Source organism: Ambystoma mexicanum, chromosome 2p (assembly GCF_040938575.1).
Source record: "Ambystoma mexicanum isolate Mex_15411 chromosome 2p, UKY_AmexF1_1, whole genome shotgun sequence".
Classification (NCBI taxonomy): domain Eukaryota; kingdom Metazoa; phylum Chordata; class Amphibia; order Caudata; family Ambystomatidae; genus Ambystoma; species Ambystoma mexicanum.
Window position 1 is genome coordinate 102097183 of NC_090923.1, and position 13485 is coordinate 102110667.

The window sequence follows — 13485 nt, forward strand, 5'->3', positions numbered from 1 at the left end:
ATGGCTCCAATACCGGCCCGCTGCAAAGTTTAAACAGCACACCGGCATTCTAAAATAAATGTTGAGTACACATGTAGTTCCCTGATTTGGGGAGCTGGATCCCAGACCTGGGGAGACATTTTTCCCAGATGCCGGATCCGGGAAGATCCAGCCCAATGTCAGCACTTCCCATGTGCCATAGATTTTTATTTTGGGTAAAGAGTTTGCACCCATCCACTTCCTAAGAAAATACCAAATAAAACCCCCAAAACAATATGGCCACCAGGTAACGGAAAAGGGTGCTTGTTTGGGAAGGAACATGTCCGTGTGTTCCAGTGATGGCCAGCCGAAAAAAAAGAGGTGCAGCTGGGCTGTTGTCATAGCAGAGGTCAGGTAAGCTTGCATTCGGATAATTATAGGGATGTAGTAACAAACACTGGAACAGACACTTTGCACTGCCTGAACGACTTAACAAATGCACGTCAGTTAAGTCGTGGCACAGTCGCCTTCGCTCAGCTAAGGGTTTAGTAGAAAACGATTTTAAGATCTTGCACAGTTCAGGCTTCTGATTGAGGTGCACACAGTAGATACACTCTGTGTGAGGGCCTTTGATATTAAAACATTTCTTTCCCCGGGATTGGCTTTCTATGTAAAGATATTTCCTTGTTCTTGCATCGCCATACCACTCTCTCCATCAGCCATCAGATGGAACGGTAAAATAAAACATGGAAAGAATGTACCTTTGTTGGCATGGTAAAGGAAGCAGTCAAAGAGTATCTTTCTTCAGAAAAACTATGGCACTATGCTGGAAGATGCCCCTGCTTGCGATATGATAACTGCATCTGACATGGCTTCCAAGGGTGAGGCCTCTGCCTCTCTCCCTCATTGTCCCAGGGGTAAAAGAGTCCAAAGGTACACACTGGCATAGATAGGCTGCAGGCTAGTCTTTTTGTTACTGCTATACGTTCCTGTGTTTACTGATGATTCTCATCCTGATAATGTGGAATTATTCTAGCATGTGGATCTAAGAAAGATCTAATACTGGAGATGATAAGAAAAACCACTTCCCTTACCTAGGGAGAGGTGAAGACTGCCAGAGAATTCAGCAGGGATACCACACGTGAAACTGCATGCTCCCCCCCGGGTCAAGTTGCCTCATGCGAAGAAAGGGAGAAGCTTCGAGCATTCAGGCTGCTGCCAAATGTAGGATGTGAATCTAAAATGGTGGACGGGAATTTCATCTCTCCCTATCTCCACTCACTCTGCTGACATCACACTCAGAAGCTCTTAAATCTTGGATGCCGAGCCCAACACACAAGTTGCCTATGGAGAATCAGGGTATTAAACAGACAACGAATGGTCAGATGGCGAAAACAGACGATATAGTTCTTTGGCTATAAAAACCCATATTCAGAGTCAGCAAGGCAGTCTGAGTTTAGGAATCCACATCAGAGGATGCTGGAGCCGCTGAACCTTCCTGGAAGCCTGAACCAAAGCTACAGAGGGGTGAGGAGGCTGCAGATTCTTGCCCCTGATTCAGAGTTTGGGAAGAAGTTGGAAGGACCCCTTGACAATGGTTGGTCTCAAGCCTGTAAAAGCTTGTGAAAAGACTTAAGCCTTTGAGACTGCTTGAGTCTTGGACCTACTCACACCCTGCATGAACTGAAGAAGATATTGAGACCACTTGAGTCTTAGACCTACAGTACGTGCACCATGCCTGGACTGAATATGCCATTGCCTCTTTAAATTTGCAGGTGGTCACCTGGGACCGGTGGACATAGGTCACTTGCCCACTGCCCCACCCACCTGAATTGAAGCCTGTCCCTTCCTTTTCTTACTTAACTCTTAGATCACAGCACATCATTTGTCCGGGTGTCTGAAGTGAAGTGCAGATGAAGAAATTGACAATTCCTTTTTCGACTGGGAGGAAGCAGGACCAGAAACCCTCCTTCTCAAACAATCATGTAAGCTTCTTCATATATTTATTTATCCCTCTCCCAACAGCCCATCACCCTGTTTCACCCACCACACAGCCCACCAGCAACATCATGGACATTGCATTGCAGCAACCTCACCTGTGTCACCATAGACCCATCAGCCCTTCTTCATCTGAAACTGTACGAAAACTGATGCTCTTCAACATCTGCTCAGCAAATAGCTGCATAGCAGACATCACCAATCTCATCACCACACATGACTTAGTCACCATCTTCATTTACTGGCCTGGATGACACCCATATCCACCCACATCCTAGACATCCTCACCCAATGGCTACAGCATCCTACAAAAAGAATGTCCAAACAAAATGGGTGGAGGCTTCTCCATTATTCACAAGGCATCATGGTCATCCTCCCAAGAGGACGTCACCACCGTAGGATTTTTTGAAAACCTCTCCTGCCATTTCCCACTCTCCCCAATGGACAGCCACCTTCCACCACATCTACACACCACCCAAGCCCAAAATCCCAACATCGGAGACTTCACAGACTTCAACATCCCTCGCAAATCCAGCAACAAAGTCTATGAATGAAGATGTCTAACTGCCTTCTTGACAATCTGAGCTTCACACAGAAAATGAAAGACCCATTGCACAGGAAAGCTAATGTCCTTGACCTCATCACCATTCCCCGATGAAACAAGGCACACTGGTACATTAAAGAACTCCACCTCAAAAAATTATCCAACAGAAAACAAGAAAAGACTTGGCGACAATCCAGCAAGGCTTATGACCTGACCATGCTCAAAGAACTCTGTACTGCACACACAAACTAATCATCACTGTCAAGGCCAACTACTACCCGATCACCATTGCCAAGGCCAACAACGAAAGCATAGCCATCTTCAAATCAATCAAGCATTGCATTAACCCTCTCTACCACCATCAATGCTTACTTAATCAAGATCAAGATGTTCCACCAGCATGTAGACATTGAAGGCAAGCGTCCCCAACCAGCACGATCCTCCCCGCAATGAGAGACAATGAAGGACTCTCCCAAGCCGGGAATAAAGCCAAGACAGAGTGCGGGTGAGCTTAAATGGGAGTTTATCAATCAGAATAGGGCATGCAAAGAACTCTGCAAACTCCGAGAGCGCTCTGTCTGACAATAGCAAAGACAGGCGTATATATTTACAAAAAAGTCATAAGAACCTACACACTATAGGGGGCACAAGTTCAATGGGATTGGGTGGCGACGACTAACTATAGGTGCTGCAGCGATGTGGTTGGCCATGGCTGGAGAACGTCACTGGTCGGCCTCGTGGGTTGGGCTGGGCCTTGCAGGTTGGCAGAGTTCATCCGGGCGGTGTTGTTGTGCCCTCGCGGCCAGTGTCAGAGATGAATGTCTTTTCCTGATTTATTTGCCCTAGGCCATGCACACCGCAGTCATTCAGTCATAGCAGTATTATCTTCTTCAGTAAATCTTCCAATAGGTTATACTACAGGTTAATGCAACACAGGAGGAATGTACCTTGTGAGGGGTGTGATGGTAATACGTCAGGGCATGGTTACCAGTGTCCGGTTGACCAGGGTCATAGGTCGAGGTGCTGAGCTTCAGGGCCTGGGACGGGCGGTACAGGTCTTTCTGTCTTGTTAGAAGTTGTTATGGATGTGCCGCTGTGTGTTGTTAAAGTATTGGGTGTCCTGATTACACAGGGCTATAAGTCTAAGATGATCCGGTGGGTTGTGGGGTTTACGAGGGGGCGCCTTTGGAAGTGTGTGTTCAGGCAGAGGTTTACTGCTGTGCTGTAAATAATGCAGGTGGCGGGCCGTGGCCTTGGATGCTGCAGAAGGGGCTACAAATCTTTGAAGCGGCTCCAGTCTGGTTGGGGGAGGTAGAGCAGCGCGGCGCGGGCCTCTGTTCTCATGTTTGGCAGTCTTCGCAGGGTGGGAGGGGCAGTGGCCTTGCACATATTCACAAAAGGTATCCTCCTCGTATGTTGCCGACTTTAGGTAAAAACATCATAAACATTTGAACATTCTGTACTACTTATTCGAATCACTTTAAAACATGCATTTCAACTTTGCTGGGTGTGTCTTGATTATATCCAGCCTGAGCACCTTATTCGTACACTTTTTGTTTTAACAATTACAGTAATTAGTTCTGTGCATATACATTTGCAGTAAGTGAGGTAGTATTACGGTTGGTAGAGTCCATAGAAAATGACCCGCCACTGTACGTGACGGTGGGGGCACATATGGGGCTTAGACATACACACATGACAAGTGCATTCTCGCGCATCCTTTACATGAGCCCTCTGTATGGTTACATTTGTCTTCTCATGTACTCTAGCAGCATTAGTTCGGTTATGGCGCAAAACCATGAAGTGTAAATTCCCCAGTAATACACGTAACAAATGGATCTCTGGAACGCTCCTTCATTAGTAGTACCCAACTGCAGTGGTGTGGGCTCGTCATTGCTTATATCATGGAAGCATGCTTTCTATGTTTGTACATTTTACAGGTTTTTGTAACATAAGAGATTCTGTGAAGAAAAGCATACTTTGCAAGTGGTCTTGACATTATTATGTAGAGACTCTCTGCCATCTGATGACCATTTTACCGTTCTTTTCATCGCTCAGGCCTGCTGGCCGGGTCATGCTGGGAGCGATGATACACTGCGGAAGGTGAACTGTTACAATGTTAGTCTCTTATGCTAGCTCATGTCCGTCTTGTTCGTGGGAACGGGCTCACAGCAGATCTGCCAGGGTGCTGCGGCGACAGGGATAACTGAAACTCTCCAAGGGGGGAGGCCGCGCTGCAGTGCGCTAAGCTCACACCATGTTTAGTAGACAAAATGGTTTCTGAGGCCTAGCCAAATTTAATGCGTGCGGGCAATGTCTTCAGCAGGTGAGCCATCCACCACCTGGGCCCTGGTGGTAGGAGGGGACGCCCGATGAGCCATGGCCCTCACCTGGGGTGGAGATGTAGGCAAGGGGGGGGGGTCTTTTGGACCACTCCTCCCCTACATTTCCCCCCTTTCGTTACTTAAGTAACGAATACTTTAACTCCTCCAACCTTCTACATTCTACTTCGTCCACCACTGCCTCGTCCCATGCAGGTGTGCCTTTTATGGGCATCCATGCTCTGCACACCCCCCGTAAGCTTTCCCCTCTTCTGGCATATTCATCTGTGGTACAAGTCAGGTATATACATCCGCCATCTCCCGCCAAATCTACCCACACCTCCTGGTACCATTCTAGTACACGGGGCTCTCTAATGGTGGTGTGCCATGCTTTATCTATAATATCTTTGTCGTGATAGATAGGCACCAGCTGATATCTGGGTGTGTCATCTGTTCCTGTTTGTACCTGTACTTCCTGCATGTGTTGCATTGTCCCACGAGTGTTGCCCATTGTCACCATCATCATTGCACCATTAGGTACTGCGTTAGCGCAACATCGAAGACCCACCTGGCACAGGCAAAAAACAAAAAGGAGGAACACCACAGCTGGCATCAAAAATTTCACAGCTGTTCCAAGCCATGAGGGGACCCAGGAGAAGATGTTATCGAACCACGTACTGTCTTCCGCTCCGCCTTCCATTTTCATTTTTTCTCCTAGGTTGTGGACTGCTTCGATGACATGGGACATGGAGCCGTTCTCTGCGTCTTGAGAAGGTACGAAAGTGCAGCAGGCACTTCCTATTTTTCGCCAAACACCTCCATCCATCGCCGTCAACAGGTCCAGGACATACCTGTTTTGCATGGTCATCAGTCGTAGAGCCCTTAGTTCCACTTTTATTATGTTAAACCCTTCTTCAGTGTCGTTTGCCAGCTGAATCAATTCCCAGCGTGTTATCTGGAGCCATTTTGCGTTTGCTCTTGCTTGGACACTTGAGACGAGTGAGGCAAAAAATGTTTCTGCTGAGCTGAATAATCGATATTTGTTTGGGATCTGAGCCAATAGTTCTGATGATGCCTTTGATATGTAATTTGATGCTCGTCTGTTACGGGTGAGCACCTCTCCCTTGCTCCCGGAGGACAGGACATACATTTGTGACTCTGCAGTTGGTTGGGCCGCACTCTGTTGCATGCGTTCTTGTGTCCTTTTGCTCCCATCGATGTGGCTTTCTGGTATCACCATTAGGGCTGAGTGCAGAGTGGCCATTAAGCAGCTGCCACTCCATGACGGGGGGAGGTGTAGGTATGCCTGGTTGCCGCATACCCAGTACGTGTCCATCAGGACCGCTGTCCCTTTTCTTAGATCTGGGATGGTGAGGGTCTTGTTACAGTTTTTGTTCGTTCTCATGGGGGTTTTCCCCTCTCCTTTAAAACATAGTTCATAGTCTATTTCGTTCTGTAGTTTGAAGGGTTTCTCAATGGCTGTTACCCAAGTTAGTTTTGAGATGTGTTCCTTCCATACTGGTGTGCATTTTTCTTCTATCCACTGCAATTTCTCTGGTGCCACACCTCTCAGTGCTTCAGCTTTGCACATTACTTCTTCATCCTTCCACTTGTCCGAAAAAAGTGTCCCTTGTATTACAAAAAATGGTTCTTCCAGACATACCACCCCTGCCGTTTTCGGGTAGCACGTTTTCTCGTTCTGCAACATTTGAAAAGTAACTCCATGTGCCTGGAAGGTGTTCTTAATCCTGCATAACGTGAGATGAAGGAGACATTGGGCATCTATGATTGGCAATTCTTTGGGTAGCAATACTTTGGGTGTACCTGAAGCGTGAGGAATGAGGGAGCAGACATAACAGCTCTCGTTTGTTGTCTGTTTAGCCGTGGCACTCATATCCGCGTACCATTTATTTGCCTGGTGGGGGTGTCGTGGGTCTTCCATTTTATCTAGTCCTAACCCGTAGTACTCATCATACTTCCTCCTCCCTGCTTCCCTCTTTCGTCTGTTATACTTGTTCCTCATGTACTTCCCAACCTCCTGGGCAAGGGACAACCTAGACCCCCCTTTTTCATTCCCGCCCCCCTTGGCCCATGCATCATATAATATTTCGTGTATTGCCAGTAGCTTCTCCTCCTCCTCCCTGACATTATCATGCATGTTGTTTTTTAGTGTGGGGGCAGGCTGGCTGGTGGGGGTGTTATACAACCATGATATGGCAGACGGGTTTCGGTCATTTAAACTGTGGGCATTGTAATTAGATACCCCTGGTGGAGACACTGTGTTGTTCTGGATTCCACCCTGTGGCTCTTTTCTTTGTAAGATGACAGCACTGGATGGTGTGGTATGATAACCCCATACAAGTTTAGTTCCGTCCCATTCCAAAAAATCACCTTCCCTAGTATTGGCCCTTGCAGTTGAATTGGTCCCAGTAGTGCTGTTAATCCCAGTAGTGCTGTTAATCCCTCCCCCCTCGTTCATCTCGATAGAGATGAACGCTACAAACCAATATGTAACCAGGCCAAATAATAGCATAAAAAACAATGTAATGCATGCTGATATTCCACACTCATACGAATATCTGCATCTCTCATGTATTAATTCTCTCATTCTACTAATTCTATCCGTTGCAGGCTGCCCGTTAGATGCCATGGAAGCTCCTGTTTGAGATATAAAAGTGCATTAAGTGTATGCATGTAAACATTTTGCTTGCACCATCAGTGCCAATATATATATATTTGACGGGGAATGGAAGCGGGTAGGGATGTGGGGAGGGGTTTTCACAGACAAGGGTGTATACAGGCCATAATTTGGTCATTCCATTAAGTACATACAAGTCAACAAGTTAAAAGAAAAAACGTTTTTTTTTTTTTTTTTTTCTTCTCGTAACATAAGAATGCAAGTATCCTCATCAGTTATTTTTTCCAATTCAAGTCCATTACTAACACACACACACAAGTTCATATTCAGACATTCTGCTCAGTTGCATCGTTTGCTGTTGTCTGTGCCTCCTCATCTACCTCCTCTTGTACACTGCTATGTGCCTTCCGTACATCGGTCAAGTGCACCCAGTACCTCAAGCCCTTCACCTTCACTGCCGTGGGCGTGCAGAATACTACCTCGTATGGGCCATGGAACCGTGGTGCATTCCATCGACGTACAAAGCTTCTGACATAAATCGAGTCGCCCGGCATCAGCTGTAGCTGTTGCTCAGGCTCCGTGACAGATCCTGTTACGTTTCCCTCCTCTCTAGTGAAGGGTGGGGAGAGTTGCGTTGATATTGCGCGCGCTGCCCTTGTCAATTTCTTTAAATAGTCTGTGAACTCATCTCCCAGTATTGCAGCGCTTCTCTGTGCATCTGAGTGTTCGCGCAGTGAAGAGTGTGCTGTGTTCATTCGTCACCCAGTCACGATCTCGTTCGGGGACAAATGGTGGTCTTTACTTGGCTGATTTCTCAATTCAAATAGCGCAAGGGGTAGGCAGTAAATCCAATTCTTTTTCAATGAAAAGCATAGTTTTGATAACCTGCCCTTTAACAGTCCGTTCATCTTTTCCACTACGCCATTACTTTGAGGATGATAAATCGAACACAATTTATGTTTTATTCCAAATAATGTAGTGACTTCCTTGAAAAGTTCATTCACAAAGTGAGTGCCGTTGTCTGAGCGAATCACGTCACAAATTCCCCAGCGCGGGAACACTTCCCTTACTAGGAACTTGGCGGCGCTTTTGGCATCAGGTCGTGCACAGGGTCCTGCTTCCACCCACCTTGAAAATGGACACACAACCACGATCATATACCGGGCGCCATTACACCTCTCCCCCATGTCCGCGTAATCAATATGTAGCTCCCTGAATGGGCCAATGGGTTTTGGAATTGTTCCCCGGAGCGTGCGTAATGTCATTCCTGAATTGTATATCTGACATGTTGTGCATTCCATCGCTAATCGAGATAAGTGCTCCTGGAGACAGGGCACGAACCATTCTTCCTGTATTTCTGCTGCGATGTGCTGTCTAGTATTGTGTGCAGGGAAGTGTAGTTGTTGGAACGCAATTTCTAACAACTGGATTGGCATTACCACTTTTCCTGAGTTATTTTGCCGCCACAGTAAGTCTGTTCCCGATTTGCTGCACCCTCGTTTTGTCCACATCAATTTTTCGTCGTCACTAGCTCCTTCCTGTAATTCTAGTATTTGTGATATGGGCATCATGTTGTACCCTTCTGGGGGCTCTTTGTTTGTCCTGTGCTGTAGCATGTACTCACCTGTGTCATATTTCTGAAAATAGGAAGCCTCCTTGGCGGCAGCGTCCGCTGCCGCGTTCCCCAAGGACACAACGTCTGTGTTGGATGTATGTGCTTGGCACTTAACTATTGCTACTGTAGTAGGGTTTTGTAGGGCCTCAATTAATTCTTTCAACAATTCTGCATGCTGTACTGGTGTTCCGTCTGCCCGTCGAAACCCCCTTCGCCCCCATCTCGCTAGTCCTCCATGTACTGTCGTCGTCATGTAAGCTGAGTCTGTATATATTGTCACTGCACAATCCTTTGCTGCATGTAGTGCTTCTATGAGCGCAACCAGTTCTGCTGCTTGTGCGGAGTAATGTGATGGGAGGCGGTACTGTACTAGTGTTTCATACTCGCCGTCTTCTAACCTCACCACTGCCATACCGACATGTTTTTCTCCTGTGTCTGCATCAATCGATGCAGACCCGTCCACGAAGTACACTTACCCCTCGCTCAGTGCGTTCTCACACACCACTGTGTCCCCCCCTCTTTCTCCTGTGTAGGTTGCGCAATCGTGGTCCTGCATGTCCTCTAGTGTGCATGTTTCTGTAATGAATGTTGCGGGGTTCACTGTCTTGCATCTCACCACATGGATATTGGCGCTAGACAATATGATCTCATAGGCTGTTGCCCGCTGTGTTGTCAATGTGCTTTTTGATCTCTCAAGTATTGCAAATAATGAATGTTCCACAAACAGTGTCACAGGGCAACCCATTACTATTGTGGCCCTTTTCTCAATCGCGAACGCGGCTGCAGCGAGTGATTGCTCGCACGCAAAATGGCCTTGCTTTACGGCATCTAAAGTGCCACTGTAGTAAGCTAAAGGCTTGTGTCCTAAGGACGTCTTTTGTGTTAGAACAGCTGTCATCAATGTTCCCTTGCAGTGTGAGAATAGGTAAAATTCGCGTCCATAATCAGGATTCGCTAGCACTGGAGCGCTTGAAATTAACTCTTTTAATGATTGGAATAATGCGCTCATCTCTTCTGACAATTCTATTTGTTTGTTTTCCTGTTGTGCTTCTTTGAGTGCTTGCAGTAGGGGCCTAGTGTATGCTGCATAGTCTAGTATCCATGCTCGGCAATAGTTGCACATTCCCAAGAATTTCTGCATGTCTTTCACTGTTGTGGGTTCTACTACTGATTTTATAGCTTCTACCCTATCGGGGATTATTCTTTTTCCATCTTTTGATATCAGCTGTCCTAAATACAGGACATCTGTCATGCAGTACTGTAACTTTCCCTTGTCTACCTTGTACCCCTTGTTGGCCAATAGTGTTAGGAGTGTTGTTGAATCTTTTCTGCATGTTTCCTTGTCTTGTGCACACACTAGTAAATCATCTACGTACTGAATGATTGTACTCTCAACTGATAGGTTTCCCAGGTCTTCATGCAGTATGCGGTTGAATATGCTTGGGCTCTCACAGTATCCCTGCGGTAATCTGCAGTGTTCATATCTCTTTCCCCCCAATGTAAATGCTGTCAGGTACCTGCTCTCTTCGGCCAGAGGGATTGAGAAAAATGCGTTTTTCAAGTCTACCACTGTGAAGTGTGATGCCGCTTTTGGGATGCTGCATAATATTGATGCAGGGTTCGGGACCAAAGGAAACTCTTTCTGAATGACATCATTTAGGGGACGTAAATCCTGTATCATCCTCCAAGACCCTCCCTTTGCTTTTTTGATTGGATAAATACATGTGTTGCATGGGGAGTTTGAAGGCACTATTATCCCTTGTGCTAGTAGTGCATTTATTGTCTCTTTTATCCCTTCTTCAGCTTCACGGGACAATGGATACTGTTTCACTCGGGGTAAAATTGCTCCCGGCTTTAGTTTTATTATCACAGGTTGTACTCCATGCAACAGCCCTACATCATGGGGGCCTGTTGTCCACAAATTATTTGGTACGAGTCTCATGTCATCATCAAAAAATGACGGCGGTGCTCCTACCACTGCCATCAGTTGAGCGGGGATTTCTCTAGCTTGAATCAAAATGTCACAGGGCATCGCTATTTCCATTACAATTTCCCCGTCCCCCTCTGCATCCGAAAAGAGATCCTCATTTGTTAAATCTCTCAGGGCGATGTTGGCATTCGTACACAGTACGGTACGCCACTCACATCCTTCCATATCTAGTCCAATCACTGCAATCCTTTTCGCTGATACCTGTACGGCGTGCAAGTCTAATGATACCACTGACCCTGGTACTGTGTCGGGGCACACTATGGGGCGAAAGAGGAACTCTGCTGGAATCCTCCAGTCCATTTTTCTCAGCTCTGGAATTATGAGGGCCAATGTCTTTAGCCCTTCGATGAACATTTTTTCATTTTCCGGCAATCCCCGTACTTCTTGTGTGGTTGTGTAGGCTTGTACTACCAACATTGTACGCAATGGGCATATTCCCGGTGTTGAACACACTATGCCTCTCTCAGTGAATGATATGGTCATGTTGAGTTTACTCAGGAGATCCCTCCCTAATAAATTTATTGGTGAGTGTTCATAATACAGTAAAGGTGTTTTTACGGTCTTACCCCCCACTGTTACATCCAGTGCTTCTGTGTAAGGAACTTCCATTACAGCCCCAGAGAACCCCTGCGTCTCCAACTTCCGGTTAGATAACGGGAACCGGCCCTCTCTAATGCATGATTTCTCCGCTCCCGAATCAACCATGAATATGAACTGCTTGTCTCCTATCGGCCCCCATCTTCGTGCCCTCCTAGGGCGTGTGTGTCTCTATGTGTTTAATGCGTGCGGGCAATGTCTTCAGCAGGTGAGCCATCCACCACCTGGGCCCTGGTGGTAGGAGGGGACGCCCGATGAGCCATGGCCCTCACCTGGGGTGGAGATGTAGGCAAGGGGGGGTCTTTTGGACCACTCCTCCCCTACAACATTTACGCCACATCTTGCAAAACTACCATTACCTAGACAACTTTCAAGACACTCACCAGTGAAGACCTGACTGCAACCCATAGCATTCCTCAAGGCCAAATCGTATGCGAACAACATCCCCCTTGCCTCCATACCCAAGATCCTTCCGACTAAAGCTATCCTCCCTTACCTGGCAATAATTAACAGCTCCCTCACTCAAGGCATCTTCTCTTTGACCCTCAAGACTGGACAAATCCTCCAACTTCCCAAGGAATCAGCACTGAAATCTGACAACCTCACCACCTACCACCCATTCCACACTCTTCCCTTCCTAGGCAAGATCCCTGAGAAAGGAGTAGCTACGTAAGTCCTCTAACAAATCAATGGCAACAACCTCCTTCAGTCCTACCAATCTGGCTTCAGACCCAGTTGCAGCATGGAAATGCCTACTTCAAGATGATTGACAATGCCCTTAACGTCTTTAACAGCCATCCTTGCCTCCAGTTACTCCTCGACCTCTCAGCTACGTTTGACACAGTAGAACACCAGACACTCACTAACATTCAACATCGCTGCATGGGTATCGGGGAGACAGTCCTTGGCTGGTTCAAATCTTCCCTCGTTAATAGCCATCAATTAATACAAATGGAATTCTCGAGATCACCAACTCTACCCCTTACCTGTGGAGTCATCCCCACCCCATTGATCTTCAAACTGCTCGGAATACTCCTGGCTCCACACCACATCCACCAATACAGAGATAACATAAAGTTCTGCTTCAAGATATCCTCCAACAAAGACATCTACATGTTCAAAGACTGCCTCAAATTAATCCAATCCTGTCCCGTGTGCTTACCTGAAGCCCAGTCCATCCAAGACGGAATAACTACTGTTGCTCAACAACACCGAACATCCTTACATCCAGACCTGACTATCCGCTATGAAACTCGAGGGCCACCCACCCCAGCTCACCACCTGCTCCAAGTCCATTCAGGTCTACATCGACAAACACCTCTCCTTCAAGGAGCACATAACAAGGAAGACACAAACAGATTGGTATCAACTTTGCCTTCTGTGGAAAATCAAGCCCATCATCCCAACAAACAACTTAAAATATGCACTCCATACCTGGATTCCCTCGCACCTGGATGGTGGCACTGCCCTCCTGGAATGCCATCCAGTGACCACTTTGGCACACCTGAGATGCCAGGGGCACAACTCATCAAAGGACTGCTGCGGCACAACTCATCAAAGGACTCTGCAAATTTGACCACCCTGATCGATCTGCACTAGCGACTTCTCCAAGCATATATCACCTTCAATTCTTGCTACAAGTCTATCACCCTCAAGCCCCCAAGGTACCTCACTGAGAAGATCAGCATCTCTGAAGGCCTATGATCCACTAGAAGCAAGGGTATGTGCAGGTTTGAACTCTGCCGGTGCCGAAAGGAAAGTGCCAGAAGACTTCCCTATCTATGCCCCCAGACTCTGGAACCCCTTTGCCGTAACTCCTTATTA

General features: G+C 46.9%; 1 protein-coding gene across 3 annotated transcripts in view; it reads left to right on the forward strand.

Annotated features, from left to right (window-relative positions):
• Positions 1-13485, forward strand: part of LOC138566252 (solute carrier family 26 member 6-like) — a 1150832-nt gene that overhangs the window by 670070 nt on the left and 467277 nt on the right. The gene's annotated exons all lie outside the window — the stretch shown is intronic.